We start from the raw sequence: 16,918 nt of genomic DNA, 5'->3' as shown, positions 1-16,918 counted from the left end.
TTTTTATGGAGGGGTTTTATTCTCTGGGAGAGAATGTTTTTTGTTTTTTTTTTCAAAATTCTTCAGTCTTTTAATGCATTTCGGTTTGACTGTGTCTGCTATGTTCCCGCACCCATAAGATGACATGTATATAACAGAGCGCCTTGCAATAAGTCATGGCATTCGTATGTCAACGAGTTTTGCTAAAAAAGAAATAACCTGTGAATGACAGACTTCCATAACGTAAGTCAGTGATGTGGACTCTGGCTCGCTACTATCCGTCTTTCTGTGACTTAATCCACAGTTTAATTGAAGGAATGTCACTTGTGATTAATCCGTAGTAGTGTAATACACGAGTGAGGTTAATATACGTAAAAATTCCTGTAACCAATCGGGCCAACGCCAAATTGGAGGTAAATCTGCCTCTCCAGGCATAAGGATGGAGAGGCCGACTTACCGGCGACCTGCCTTGTTGCCAACCAATAACTGAGACGAGACTACGTAAACTGGGCAATAAAAATCGGTGACAGCTTTATTTCCATAACACAATCACAACGAAACAATCGCAGGGCAAGGAAAGGGGAGTGGCGCACACAAAAGGTCTCTCACCGCTGAAACCACCTGGTGCGTGTCCGTTCCAACCTTGTAGATATGTGACCACGCCCCCTACCATTTGCGACCAGCTACCATCTGCACAACACCCTCACCTGGCGCGCAACCCGTATGGCCCATGCCGCATTATTGCTGGAGCCAGGCGTGCAGCCACCTATTGGTGAATATGCAAGGCATTCTGACAATCCCTTACTTATCATGCCTTGTGCACCGCTCCCTCCCCGTGAACATACTGTGATAAGAAAATATCGATTAACGGGGGGTAATTCTGAGTTGATCGCAGCAGGAATTTTGTTAGCAGTTGTGCAAAACCATGTGCACTGCAGGGGAGGCAGATATAACATGTGCAGAGAGTTAGATTTGGGTGGGTTATTTTGTTTCTGTGCAGGGTAAATACTGGCTGCTTTATTTTTACACTGCAATTTAGATTTCAGTTTGAACACACCCCACCCAAATCTAACTCTCTCTGCAAATGTTATATCTGCCCCACCCCTGCAGTGCACGTGGTTTTGCCCAACTGCTAACAAAATTCCTGCTGCGATCAACTCTGATTTACCCCAACATCCACTTCATAAGGAGCACAAGTACCGAAAAATAAATTTTGTTTGTTTTCTCATTTTCCGTTTCCATTGTTTAGTCATTCATTCTTTCTTTTTATATATATATAGATAGATAGATAGATATATAGATAGATAGATAGATAGATAGATAGATAGATAGATAGATAGATAGATAGATAGATAGATAGATAGATAGATACCGGATAGGGGTTCTAAGTGACCTGAGGTGTTTATATGTGGCCGAGTATAATAAATATATAAAAGATATGTATAAATAAGATATAAATTTATTTCACAACACTAGGAATAGGTTAAAATACAATACCAAATAAATATTTAAGAGAATATAAAAATCCTTTACATAAAATGCAGTTCTCTAAAAATGACTAGTTTTTAGAAAAATGGACACATATTAAATTCTCAAATAAAGTGCGGATTGCCTGTGCAAATAAGCTACACAAATGTAGAGAAAATAGTATTGAGAGTCTTAACTGATATAGCAGGAGGTCTCTGGGTGAAGGGCCAACGCGTTTCGTCTCTAAGACTTCTTCATGAAGAAGTCTTAAAGACGAAACGCGTTGGACCTTCACCCAGAGACCACCCCACAACGCATATTGCCCAGAGCCTTAGTCTAGGGAAAACCGTCAAATTGAACCAGGACCCCTGAGGTTGAAATGCCCTCTCTGGCTTCGCTAGCATGACTGCCATGCTTCTCCTCCTGACTGCTCTGGCCATTCAGTGGACCAACTGGTCTTACACCAGCCGTTGTACCTTGTCCAGAGCATCATTAACAGCTGCCCCTTACGGGGGGAATACTGTAGGGGCTGAATACGCGTGAGACTTAATGCGCTTTACTCGCAAACCTGTCATGGGGGGGGTCCCTTACTTGATTCCAGGAAAGCCGCTGGCAGGCCTTCCCCCTGTCCGGCACCAACGTTGTCATGCTTTTCCGAGTGCTGAAACACAAAAACCCTTTTGCCACCAACCAACCCGCGACAACGTGGCTTTGGAGCACTTGGAGGCACCTGGCCATTCCTGGTTCCCCCTTGGCTTAACTAGGCTAAATATCGTCTTCCCATCATGGGAATCTCACCTGGGTTTCTCCACACCCCATGTTAGATACACCACCTAGTGAGCCGCATAAGCTCTCGTTGCCTTTTACAGATGCAGGCACTCTGAGGAACCTTCCTGATGACCCCTCTGCTTATAATCCTCCTTTGCAGGGTGCTTAAATCTGCAGGTGGGAGGGTGCCCTCCGAGCACCATTAATAAGCATCCCCTTAACCTGAACCTGCTCGGCCGTGCCGAGCCCACCTGCTGGCCTTTGAGTCACGATACCTTCCCATCTTGCACTCTCGCCTGCACTTTTACCCCCCCCCCCCCAGCCCGCTATCACGCGCCAAGATTACAGTACGACTGACCCTTTAAAACCACAGTTTCACCTAAAAGCGTTGTCGTATTGTGCCATACATGGCCCCCAACTGCCCTGTATCCGGACCTGATGAAGCCATGGTGAACTGGCCCGTAGGGTGAAAAGGGGAAACCCCCGGTGGGCCCCCTTGCCTGCAGGGGCCACGTACTCCTCTATGGATCGGGTTTCAGCCTGTGGGGGTCATTCTGAGTTGTTCGCTCGCAAGCTGCTTTTAGCAGCTTTGCACACGCTAAGCCGCCGCCTACTGGGAGTGAATCTTAGCTTATCAAAATTGCGAACGAAAGATTCGCAATAATGCGAAAAGACTTCTCTGTGCAGTTTCTGAGTAGCTCGAGACTTACTCTGCCAGTGCGATCAGTTCAGTGCTTGTCATTCCTGGTTTGACGTCACAAACACATCCAGCGTTCACCCAGACACTCCTCCGTTTCTCCAGCCACTCCCACGTTTTTCCCAGAAACGGTAGCGTTTTTTCACACACTCCCATAAAACGGCCAGTTTCCGCCCAGAAACACCCACTTCCTGTCAATCACATTACGATCACCAGAACGAAGAAAAAACCTTGTAATGCCGTGAGTAAAATTCCTAACTGCATAGCAAATTTACTTGGCGCAGTCGCACTGCGGAAATTGCGCATGTGCATTAGCGACTAATCGCTCCGTTGCGAGAGAAAAATAACGAGCGAACAACTCGGAATGACCCCCTGTGTCCTTAAACTATACATTATACATGCATTACATTATACTGCACAAGACTATAGTGCATTTTCTACCATGTATTGCCTGGCGCCCCTCCCCCTTGTCCGGCTGCGGTGCCAGTTCCAGCACCTTCGCTCCCTTAAGTGTAGATGTGATTGGAATGTATTACTTGTACTTCCGTGCGCTCATTTCTGGAGCATGCGCAGTGTGAAAAACGCAGATGCACTCTGTGCGTTCAGCTCTGCATCAGCCATATTATCTGTATAGGCTGCAATTTCTGACATTATTGCTTATTAGTAACTTCTGATGGCATCTATTCAGTGTTCAGTAGAAAAATGTCTGTATTGAAATGAATAAAGCACAATGGTTGTCATTCACTCTTACTGCACCCGTACAGTATCGCTCTGCAGCCATGGCAAGGATTTAAGGTTAAATCGTGGAGACTGGGGATACAAAATGTGACATATCACCATTTCTAAGTAATCAGGCTATTATGGGTCTTATTCTGAGTTAGGAGTAAATAAAAAGAGCAAGTAACCTTGTAAATATGTCGCAGTGCAAGGGGTGCAAGCGCCTAACTAGAACTACAGCCAGAGCACTGTCCTGTACAATGGTGTCTGTCTCTGCCTACTGTGACAGCACAGTCAGTCCATTCCAGAAGGGTGGGTATTTGAGAATGACTATGCAGTGTGATTGGATGGAGGGTCAGAAGGAAGGAGGGTGTCAGGCAAGCTGGCACTGCCTTATCCCTGACTGCAGCTGCAGAGTGACTTGGTGGAAGACGGGCAGATGGGGCCTCATTCTGATGTGTAACTGGGTGCAGGGCGAAGGCGGGCCCTGGAGGTGGTTCTGGCCATATATCAACATCACCTACTGAACCAACAATAGTGACGTCCTTGCAGGGGTGTATCTACCCATTGGCCAGGATGGCACTCGCCAGGGGCGCCAGGCAAGGAGGGGGCGCCGCCTGGCTGTGCCACCTGTGGCCAAAGGATAGAAAAGCAGTACTGTCAGACTGTACCTGCTGTGAAAGTCTGTTACTGCTGAGTGACGCGGGTGTCCGGCAGCACAGCACTTGTAATCAGACTCAAAATAAACTACAGCTCCCAGCAGCCCTTGTTGCTGGGAGCTCCCGGCAGCAAGGGCTGCTGGGAACTGTAGTTTATTGTGAGTCTGATTACAAGTGCGATGTTGCTGGACACTAGTCTGATCACTAGTGCAGTGCGGTGCTGATGGACACCGGCGCTGCATCGGCAGTAACAGACTCTCACCAGGTACACAGCAATTGTTATATAGCACAGTGCTATAGATCTATTTGTTGCTGAAGATAATAAAAAAGTGTCAGTGTTTGGGAGAAGGGACTGTAGTACCTGGAAAACTACACGATTTTCATGCATGTTAGATGTAAGTAAGTAGTAAGTAAGCGAAAACTTTAAATTGTTGAGTGTAATAAAGAAAATACAAATCTTAACCTATTTCAAGGCCATGTTCAAGGAAATGTATATCAGTTAATTGTATAATTGATCATTTTTATCTTGGAAGTGATGGCACCCTGATGTTTCTTCTAACAGGAAGTTCTTCTACCATCCAACTAATGGTGTTTGGTTAATGGCTGGGTCCATTTGAGGCTCATCTCACAGCAGCTCATTAGCATTTCATTCAGGATGCAGTCAAGATGCCGGCGTTTGGCATCATGGCGGTCAGAAAGCTGACGCCAACATCCCGAAACTGCTCGGAATGCTGATGCTGGCATCCCAACATAGATAGCGATGCAGAATGCCAAAATCCGGATTGAGTTGGTGCCAAAGTCTCCACTGGCAAGCCACGTGGGAGGGTTAGGCTGCGAGGGCGGGAGGGCTAGGGTTAGGCTGCAGGGAGGGAGATTAGGAAGGGTGGGTTAGGGTTAGGCACCACTGAAGAGGCTTTTGGGGGGGGGGGGGCTGGTTAAGGTCAGGCTGTGGGAAAGGTGGGTTGGGGGGAGGGATGGTGTAACGTGAATACGAGACACTACTGTGCGGTGTAATGCGAATAAGGGACATTACTGTGTGGCATAATTTGAATTGGAAGTACTATTGTGTCCACGCCTTTCTCCCACAAGTACGTGCCCCATTTCCAATACTTTCACCTTATTCCAAATGCGTGTGTGTGGGGGGGGTGCCAGCCCCTTACTTTGCCAGGGGCACTCGGACCCCTAGATACACCCCTGCGTCCTTGGGTGCAAATACATTTCTTCTTTTGTATGCAGGGTAAATACTGGCTGCTTTTGCATGTAGCCCACAAATGTTGGACAGCTTTATTTTTACACTAAATTTAGATTTGAGTTTAGACAAGCCCCTCCCAAATCTAACTCTCTCTGCACATGTTACATTTGCCCCACCTGCAGTGTAGCAGGGTTTTAAAGTTACTTGCGTTTATGTTTTTGCTTTACTCCCAACTCAGAATCAGCCACTAAGGGCCTGATTCAGAGCTAAAGGCAGCTGCTGCTGCGACTTTGTGCTCAGTGCCACTTCATGCTAATGCCGCAGCTGATGGGCTTCCTACTGAGATGCCCAACACTTGCCTCACCAATCTGCAGCTGTGTGTAAAAACATGCACCATTGGTCGCAGGTGTGGTATGTTAGGTAAACATTTAGCACGTCGACGTGCATCAGATTAACATAAGAATGTTGACATAGCTGAAATGACTACATGCAGTAAGTCAGCATGTCTATATGGATGACATATCGGCATGATAGAATTCTGACTTAACATCCCTAGTGGCCCAGTGGTCATTTACTTTGTCCATCAGCTGCAGCAGCTTCCGAGTCCCTGTGGTCATGTGACTTACACTTCTGGCCCAGGCATGTTAAGAGCTGCATTCTAGTAGTATTCTGTCCCTACCCCTGACCTTAAAACACCCCCCCTAATGCCTGGCAATGAGCATGACACCGACAGTATGAAAACCCCTGGCAATGAGCATTACATACCTCTGGCAATGAGCATGACACCCAGAGCATGAATCCCCCTGGCAATGTGCATGAAACCCAAAGCATGAAACCCCCTGGCAATGCGCATAGAACCCAGACCATGAAACCCCAGGCAATGAGTAGGTAATTTAAAAGTAATTAGAAGCCATATGGGCTTCCTTGAGTGGCCCAGCCAGAGCCCAGATGCGCAGTCCCGTGGGGTCGGTATCGCAAGAAAAAATAGACTGTGCAGGCAAGTCAATTTTGACTATCTAGTTTAAAGTATAATCAAAATCATCCATAGCCAAAATCGCACATAGCCAATATCACAAAGCACACATAAACAATATCGCATAGTCAGAATCGCATAGTCAAAATCGCACATAAGTCAGTATCGCACCGTGTGTAAGCACCTTAAGGGGTCTATTTACTAAGCCTTGGACAGGGCAGTAACTAGGTGTGTGCGGAGTGTGCTCCGCACATAGCACTGCAGGATAGGGGCCACCCCCGTCTCCTACCCCCACCCCTTCTGTTGCTAATACCTATACAGCATTCATGGACTTGACTTGAAAGCACTTTGTTTTTCAATTGCACTGTCCTTTATTACATTTTGAGATGCTGACGTGCCTAGGATTCAAATTCGTTGCCTATGACATTGCAGTCAGACACTCTATTCATTGTGCTATCTGCCCTTACATAGAAAGCCAGAGAATTCCAAGCTGTAGAGTTTTAACTATTTGAAGCTTACCTTGTACTTTGTGAAGGGGTGATTAGCGTTGTGGCTGGGCAGATCTATGTAGTTTGTGTGGCTGCAAGGGATTGGATGTGTGGCTGCACACTGCTTTGATCTGCTCAATTATGGTGCAGGTTATTTTTTTTGCTGGGTACAGGAAGCTTCATATAGTTAGAAATCTCATTGTTTTTATGTGGGATCAAGTGGCTCGGTGTGTGGGGTAGTGGAAGGTTGTGGGTTTGAGTCCTGGGTGTGAGGGTATATTGAAATGTGTTGTTTAATGAGGGGTATTGTGGCTGAATTGGGTTGAGCGCATGTATGTGGTTTAAAGAGGATTTGTGTCCAAATCTATTTTCTTGCAGGGTTCTATAAATGTGTGTGTACTTTAAATATCTGTGTGTGTAGGGGGGGCACCAATTCTCTTTCTGGCACTGGGCACCAAAAAGTCTAGCTACGGCTCTGGCCTTAGAGAGATAAAGTGGTGGGAGATAAAGTACCAGCCAATCAGCTCCTAATTGCCATGTTACAGGCTGTGTTTGAAAAATGACATTTAGGAGCTGGTTGGTTGGTACTTTTCTACAAGGCTTAGTAAATAGACCCTAATAATAATAATAATAATAATTTTATTTATATAGTGCTCTTTCTCCAAACAGAACTCAAGGTGCTTTGCAAACATCAAAACAATAAATATAATACAGAAGATTAATACAGCAATACACAGGCCACACAGACATAAAAAATGAAAACCTAGACCGCATAGAGTAATCATAATGCAGGATTGGTGTAGGCATTTTTGGTAATAACTTCCACGGTTTGTGTATTCCACCCTCACAGGGTACCAGGTGCAGCAGCCATCTTGGGCGCACTGCGTAGGATTACCCTGGGTGGAATAGTCCACCCCTAGAAGAGATGACACAAATAGGGGGTGATTGCAGCGTACTACCATTCAGAGTAGGGTACCAACAAATCTATCAGGTCCATGTATTTTCAGTTCATCCACAAGTGTACCAGATATAACTTTCTCCAAGCTTTGATAAATCTTTGCCTATGTTCTTCTGTTTTGATTCCATCCATTTGTAATCCAAGTTTTCAAAGTGAAGATAAAATAGAAAAATAAACCACAACTAAACGCAGATCACACTCTCTGACAAGCACTCTACACACCCCTACAAAAAGTTAAATCCAGAGATTAGCCGAAGCCAACAATTACTTTATGGCAGCGATGCAACAAACCAAAGCAATTTTCTTTTGTTTTTCGTTAGAATACTAAAGGGAATAAAAACAACAACTTAAGCCGAGTCTATAAATAAACAGCGCAGCAACTCTGAGAGGTTGGCGACAAAATTCGAACAAACAAACAAGGCTGTCTGTAAAGTTGTAGGTCAAGGCGGCTGTTCTGTCGCCCTATGAACGCTAACACAAGACGGTGCCGGTACACAAGTCCATGACCTGGGTGTTTGTTTTATGTCACAAGTGTCCATTCACATCAGGCAAACTTTCAAGGGGAACAACATGCGCACGTTAGTTCAGCCGGGCTCAAGTTTCTATTGGAAATATATCACATATAAAAGATTATTTCCTCTTTTTACACAAACTGCTACATAAAAAGAATGTCCCAGAGTAAGATAAGATGGTAATCTTGTTGCAATATGTCTAATCAATAAAAAACTTACACTGAAATAGCACATAAACAATTCACGATAAGACGTTTTGGGTTGCACGGGATTTAATGTAAATAGCATATTAAGTATTTCATCTGTGCATAATATATTCCGCAGCTGTCAGGATTTATTTAAAAGGCAATATCCTTTCTCTGGGTTTTATTTAGTAACTGTTTATATCGTGTGCAAGATAGTTAATCCCAAATGCATGACTCACTGGTGTATTATTACATGAAAGCAGCATGTATCGTATGTATGCAAAACTGTCATCTGATGGGATATATGGAAGGGGAAATAAATATAGGGGATACAGACCATGCAGACCTGTTACAATAACTTGTGTCCTCGTCATATGATAAAAGCAGCGCACAAAGGAGTCTCGAGGTGAACTAGAACTACAATGAAAGGAAAAATAAAGGTGGGAGAATTTGTACATATCAGAAGTAAAAAGATCTCCGAGCCCAGGAAAACACTAAAGACTGCTAAAACCCAAGAAGTCAATTTTGAAATATGAAACATAAATTGAATTGCATAGTTTACTGTTAGCCTGACCATCACAGCAGTTCTGTTACAAAGTATTACAGTCCAATTCCATTCTAGTCAGTCTATCCTTATGGTGTGTCTCATGGGATCCGGTCTGAAGATCAACACTGTCTAGGTCGACAATGTTTAGGTCGACCCCTATAGGTCGACAGTCACTAGGTCGACAGGGTTGGAAGGTCGACAGGGTTTCTAGGTCAACATGTGCTAGGTCGACAGGTCAAAAGGTCGACATGGGGGTTTTTTTCTTCTTTTTTGAACTTTTTCATACTTAACGATCCCCGTGGACTACGATTGCAACGGTAATCTGTGCCGAGCGAAGTGAGCCATGCGAGGGGACACGGTGCATTAATTGAGGTTCCCGGTCACTCTACGAAGAAAACAACACAAAATCCCCCAAAAACCTCATGTCGACCTTTTGACCTGTCGACCTAGCACATGTCGACCTAGAAACCCTGTCGACCTAGTGACTGTCGACTTATAGTGGTTGACCTAAACATTGTCGACCTAGACACTGTCGATCTAATGATCCACACCCGTGTCTCATACAGGTGAAAAAGCAGAGATTGCACTCATCTGAGTTACTGTGACATCACTGGCCCCGCCCCTGAGTTTCAGCCATTCAACCCTCATACTACATTCCTACAAAGCAAGACTTCCACATTATTATTCCCTAGGGGCCGGATTCAGATGTGGTTGGAGTTACTGTAGCTGACACAGTACATGGCAGCAGCAGTGATAGCACTAATATGGTAATGCAGCAGGGGGCGTCATGCCTCACTCCTCCATACATTAGTGGTCCGAGTTGCAGCATCAGATCATCTGCGATACCATCGGCCGGCTGCTGTGACCCATGGGCTCGCGCAAGCTGGACGCCGTAGATCTAACAAAGGGGCCAGGAAATCTCTGTCATCCAACAGATCCTGGCCTCGGCACTCCCCTCAACACCAGTGACATGCCCCATCCCTGCCCCGAGTTGCAGCATACTGACAGTCTGCTGACGATCTGCGCCCAATGTCGCAGACTCCTCCTGCACTTGTGCAGTATGGGTCCGGTGCATTCGCAAAGTACCAAATATCTGTACTTTATGGTTTGCAGCGTTAATCTGTTGGGATTTGAATCAGGCCCTTTGTGTCTAGTGGTTTGTAAAAGAAGCAGTAAAGCTTTACATTATTATATGCTGCAAAGGAGTTAATGAGAGCTTGGTATATAGATAAGTATATTTAATACTACAGGTGAGATCTTTGTGCGTACCCCTTCCCCTTCACTTAGTCTTTCCCAGCTAGCACTTATTTGAACTAGGCTACCAAAGCAACATTATTGACCCATTCTAGGGGCTCAGGCTTCTAGGAAAGACATGGGAGGGGCTAGTTAATGAAGGGACATGCAACATATGAGGGGCTAATTAATGAGGATGCATGTTACAAGGGCTAAGCTTATCAATGAGGATGTATGCTACATGGGGGTTAATTAATGAAGGAGCATACTTCATAGTAGAGGCTAAATAAGATTTATGGGAGGGGCTAATTAATGAGGGTGGATGTTAGTTGGGAGGGGCTAGTCAATTAAGTTGTATGCTACATAGTAGAGGCTAGTTAATGAAGATGCATGCTACATTGGAGGGGCTAATTAATGAGGATGCATGTTAGATAGGAGGGGTTAGTTGATGAAAATGCATGTTAGATGAGAGAGGCTAATTCATGAAGATACATGCAACATGGGAGGGGCTAATTTGTGAAGACGCATACTACATGGGAGGGGCTAATTAATGAGGATGCATACTACATGGGAGGGGCTAATTAATGAGAATACATACTACATGGGAGGGGCTAATGAGGACGCTTGTCACGAGGGAGAGGCTAGTTAGAGTGGAGATTATGTAATTTGTGTATGAGGGCCAAATTGTTTGATCAGCCCTCCCCATGCTTAGAAAAAGGATTGGAGTTAATAGTACGTTCCTTTACCTCAATCTTAGAAATTATAAAGATGAAACTGTGCTATCAGTTGTCATTGTAGACTTTTTTGTGGAAATAAGAAGTCCAGTCCAATGTTTACTTATTTTAAAGGAGAATGGCAGCTTCCAGTAATTTATAAATGTGAATGGGGAGTTATTTACTAATGGCTAGTGATAGTGTCAGGCAACACTCCCATTAATAGCTATAGATGACTGACTGGTAAGCTCTGCATCCTTTGCAGTTACTGTATGTGGCTGGACACACAGTTGTAGAACAGTGGTATATGATAGATCGATAGATAGATAGATAGATAGATAGATAGATAGATAGATAGATAGATAGATAGATAGATAGATAGAAAGATAGATAGATAGATAGATAGATAGATAGATAGATAGATAGATAGATAGATAGATAGATAGATAGATAGATAGATAGATACAGTGCCTTGCTTAAGTATTCACCCCCCTTTGCATTTTTCATGTTTTGTTGCCTCACAAACTGGAATTAAAATGGATTGTTTGAAGGTTTGAATAGTTTCATTCACAGAACATGCCTACAACTTTGAAGATTTTTTTTTTTTATTGTGAAGCAAACAACAAATAGGATAAAATAACAGAAAACTTCAGCCTGCATAACTATTCACCACCCTAAAGTCAGTGCTTTGTAGAGCCACCTTTTGCAGCAATTACAGCTGCAAGTCGCTTTGGATACGTCTCTATGGGCTTGCCACATCTTGCCACTGGGATTTTTGCCCATTCCCCAAGGCAAAACTACTCCAGCTCCTTCATGTTGGATGGTTTCCGCTTGTGAACAGCAATCTTCAAGTTTGACCACAGATTCTCAATTGGATCGAGATCTGGGCTTTGACTAGGCCTTTCCAACACATTTAAATGTTACCCCTTAAACCACTCGAGTGTGGCTTTAGCAGTATGCGTCGGGTCTTTGTCCTGCTGGAAGGTGATCCTCCTTCCCAGTCTCAAATCACAGGCAGACTGAAACAGGTTTTGCTCAAGAATAACCCTGTATTTAGCACCATCCATATTTCCCTCGACTCGAAACAGTTTACTAGTCCCTGCTGCTGAAAAACATCCCCACAGCATTATGCTGCCACCACCATGTTTCACTGTGTGGATGGTGTTCTTGGAGTGATGGGATGTGTTGGGTTTGCACCAGATATAGCGTTTTCTTTGTCTTTTATATGACCAGAGCACCATCCTCCATACATTTGGGGAGTCATCCACATGCCTTTTGGCAAAACGTGCCTTCTTATTTTTAACGTTATGTAATGGCTTTTTTCTGGCCACTCTTCCATAAAGCCCAGCTCTATGGAGTGTATGGCTTATTGTGGTCACATGCGCAGATACATCATTCTCTGCTGTGGAACTCTGCAGCTCCTTCAGGGTTACCTTTGGTCTCTGTGCTGCCTCTCTAATTAATGCCCTCCTTGCCCGGTCTGTGAGTTTTGGTGGCCGGCCCTCTCTTGGCAGGTTTGTTGTGGTACCATGTTCTTTCCATTTGAAGATGATGGATTTGATGGTGCTCCGGGGGATCATCAAAGATTTGGATATTTTTTTATAACCCAGCCCTGACGTGGACTTCTCAAAAACGTTGTCCCTGACTTGTTTGGAGAGCTCCTTGGTCTTCATGGTGTGATGCCTCTTGCTTAGTGAAGTTGCAGCCTCTGGGGCCTTTCAGAAAAGGTGTGTTTATACTGACAGATCATGTGACACCTAGATTGCACACAGGTGGACGTCATTTAACTAATTATGTGACTTCTGAAGGTAACTGATTTCACCAGAACTTTTGAGGGGCTTCTCATTTCACTTCACCAACTTAGACTATTTTGTGCAGATCCATCACATAAAATTCAGATTAACAAAAAAAAGAAATTACAAGTTGTAATGTAACAAAATAGGTAAAAAGCCAAGGGGGGATGAATTCTTTAACAAGGCACTGTAGATAGATACCCCTAATTATATACCCCTAGTTTTGTCCCTGCTTACTACAAAAAACACTGTATACTTGGGCAGAAACTTCAGGTACTGTGGGACCAAGGCATCTCATAGGCAAACGGGGTGTGGTTCGTTTTATCGGCATTCGTCTGTTCGACAATGCTATGATCGACCATGGTACTTCGACAAGTACAACTCATCGACTGTCTGTATATCGACAGTAACATTAGTTCGACATGTATTTGTTCGACCGTAACAAATGATCGTCAGTTACTTTGTCGAAATATTTTAGTTAGACATAACATACTGTTCGACGTAATATACATAGACATTGATTAAGATCAACAGTAGTTTGTTCGATCACAGCGTTAGATCGACAGTAACTAGTTCGACAGTAAATAGACCGACTGCCATTAGTTCCAACATCTTTTATTTTGACATCGACTAGTTCGAAATTTGTTTTATCGACCGTTAATAAGTCGACCGCAAATAGTTCGAACATCTATTTGGTCGACAAAACTTAGATCGACAAAACTTAGATCGAAACTTAATTGGGTCGACAGGTAATAGCTCGACATATACAAGATCAACAAAACTTAGATCGAAAAAACTCTGACCGACAATACTTACATTGAAACTTAATAGGGTCGACATGTAATAGCTCGACATATATAAGATCGACAAAACTTAGATCGACACGACAGTTAATATATCGACATATAAATAGGCCAAGTATAGAAAAACACTCTACAGCGCTACCCCTGCTTCCATTCATGGAACTACAGCTTCCAGCCAGCCCTTACATCCACCACCTACACAATACCCTGACCTGCTGCACATCTGCAACGCTGCCCACCTCCCCCCCGATACCGGTTCAGCCATCCCCCCTAGTCACCCCGCTTCCCATCTACATTTACACGCCTAGCTATACACCCCACTGCCTTGCACGCTCCATGTTTCCCTGTGGCACTACAAGTAACACAATGCCTTGGCACTGCTCCCCGCTCTGGCAGCACAGTAACACCCTTCATGAAAGACCCCACCCATGTCTGCCAGCACACCCGGGCACCCTGCTGCACATCTGCAACGCTGACCCCCCCCCCCCCTCGCGCTATTCCCCGCGATACCCGTGCAAACTTAGACGCCAACACCATCCCCCCTAGTCACCCCGCTGCCCGTCTACATTTACACGCCTAGCTATACACCCCACTGCCTTACGCGCTCCATGTTTTCCCGTGGCACTACAAGTAACACAACGCCCTGGCACTGCTCCCCACTCTGGTAGCACAGTAAAGCACTTCAGCCGTCCACCTAGCCAGCCTAGCCCCTATATGCACTTAACCTCACCTCCATCCAACTGTCCCCCGAACCCCAGCTATCACCAGCCGTGTACCCCGAGATGCACACCGCTCTCCCTAGCCATCTACCCCTCTACCCCATGGCGTGTAAATGTAGACGGGCAGCGGGGTGACTAGGGGGGATGGTGTTGGCATCTAAGTTTGCACGGGTATCGTGGGGAATAGCGGGGGGGGGGGTTGTCAGCGTTGCAGATGTGCAGCAGGGTGCCCGGGTGTGCTGGCAGACATGGGTGGGGTCTTTCATGACGGGTGTTACTGTGCTACCAGAGCAGGGAGCAGTGCCAGGGCGTTGTGTTACTTGTAGTGCCACGGGGAAACATGGAGCGCGTAAGGCAGCGGGGTGTATAGCTAGGCGTGTAAATGTAGACGGGCAGCGGGGTGACTAGGGGGGATGGTGTTGGCGTCTAAGTTTGCACGGGTATCGAGGGGAATTAGGGTGTTAGCGTTGCAGATGTGCAGCAGGGTGCCCGGGTGTGCTGGCAGACATGGGTGGGGTCTTTCATGAAGGGTGTTACTGTGCTACCAGAGCGGGGAGCAGTGCCAGGGCGTTGTGTTACTTGTAGTGCCACGGGAAAATATGGAGCGCGCATGGCAGTGGGGCGTATAGCTAGGCGTGTAAATGTAGACGGACAGCGGGGTGACTAGGGGGGATGGCGGCGGCGTCTAAGTTTGCACGGGTATCGTGGGGAATAGCGGGGGGGTCAGCGTTGCAGATGTCCAGCACGGTGCCCGGGTGTGCTGGCTGACATGGGTGGGGTCTTTCATGAAGGGTGTTACTGTGCTACCAGAGCGGGGAGCAGTGCCAGGGCATTGTGTTACTTGTAGTGCCACGGGGAAACATGGAGAGCGCAAGGCAGCGGGGTGTATAGCTAGGTGTGTAAATGTAGACGGGCAGCGGGGTGACTAGGGGGGATGGTGTTGGTGTCTAAGTTTGCACGGGTATCGAGGGGAATTAGGGTGTCAGCGTTGCAGATGTGCAGCAGGGGGCCCGGGTGTGCTGGCAGACATGGGTGGGATCTTTCATGAAGGGTGTTACTGTGCTGCCAGAGCGGGGAGCAGTGCCAGGGCGTTGTGTTACTTGTAGTGCCACAGGGAAACATGGAGTGCGCAAGGCAGTGGGGTGTATAGCTAGGCGTGTAAATGTAGATGGGAAGCGGCGTGACTAGGGGGGATGGCTGAACCGGTATCGGGGTGGATAGCAGGTGGGGGGGAGGTGGGCAGCGTTGCAGATGTGCAGCAGGTCAGGGTATTGTGTAGGTGGTGGATGTAAGGGCTGGCTGGAAGCTGTAGTTCCACGAATGGATGCAGGGGTAGCGCTGTAGAGTGTTTTTCTATACTTGGCCTATTTATATGTCGATATATTAACTGTCGTGTCGATCTAAGTTTTGTCGATCTTATATATGTCGAGCTATTACATGTCGACCCTATTAAGTTTCAATGTAAGTATTGTCGGTCAGAGTTTTTTCGATCTAAGTTTTGTCGATCTTGTATATGTCGAGCTATTACCTGTCGACCCAATTAAGTTTCGATCTAAGTTTTGTCGGTCTATGTTTTGTCGGTCTATGGTTTGTTGATCTTCTGTATGTCGATCTATTTGTTTGTCGAACAATTACATGTCGATGAGTTTTTGGTCGAACTTGTTCCTGTCGATGATTTGTTTGTCGATCTTACGTTGTGTCGCTGTTGTGCGTGATCGATCATGTGTTGTGTCGATCTGCTGTTTGTCGAATATGCGTCTTGTCGATGTTCGGGGTTTGTCGATGTAGTGGTTGTCGATGTTGCTGATATGTCGATTTTGTGTTTGTCGATGTACGATCACTGTCGATGTAGGTGTTGTCTATGTTGCGTGGTCGATGTTAGCGTTGTCGAAATAGCGGGTGCCGATCCATCGACCGGATACCAGGCAAACATGGGTGGGTGTGTTTCCAGTTGCCTGATCACAATAGCATTTGCCACCACAACATGCCCAGTGGTAGCAGCTTCCTCTAATAACTTATCTGTCTGTGTGGACTTGAGCGCTCAATTAGTGCACTGGACTTGAGACCAGCTGGCAGGAAGATGAGCCAGGAGCCTTACCATTAGGTGGGAGAATGTGTGCATACTGTGTGCAGTTTTGTCTCCTACTGGTTCTATTATGTTTGTCTATTAATTCATTAATTTATTTATTATGGAAAGTTTAACCTTTTTCTGACCACTTATGTTATTTATACTAGTTAAATATGTTATATACAGCCTATACTATAGTCCATCTATCGTATTAATTATTAATACATTATTCCGCACACTATACAGTGTATAAAATTACCAATATATAGATATGTACAGTATGTTCAGGGCCTGTACTAGGTTCTTCTATTGCTCCACCAGACTCCCAAACTTGCTCAAATGTTCAGCAGAGCAGGAGATTGTAGATTGCATTTGGAAACCCCCCTAGAGAAGTTTGCCTCTGCAGCTGCTCATTATAGACTGGCATAGGAGAAAGCGACATATATT

Source organism: Pseudophryne corroboree, chromosome 12 (genome assembly GCF_028390025.1).
Source record: "Pseudophryne corroboree isolate aPseCor3 chromosome 12, aPseCor3.hap2, whole genome shotgun sequence".
Taxonomy (NCBI): Eukaryota; Metazoa; Chordata; class Amphibia; order Anura; family Myobatrachidae; genus Pseudophryne; species Pseudophryne corroboree.
The sequence above is the reverse complement of the archived record's forward strand: the minus strand, read 5'-3'. Positions refer to the sequence as shown.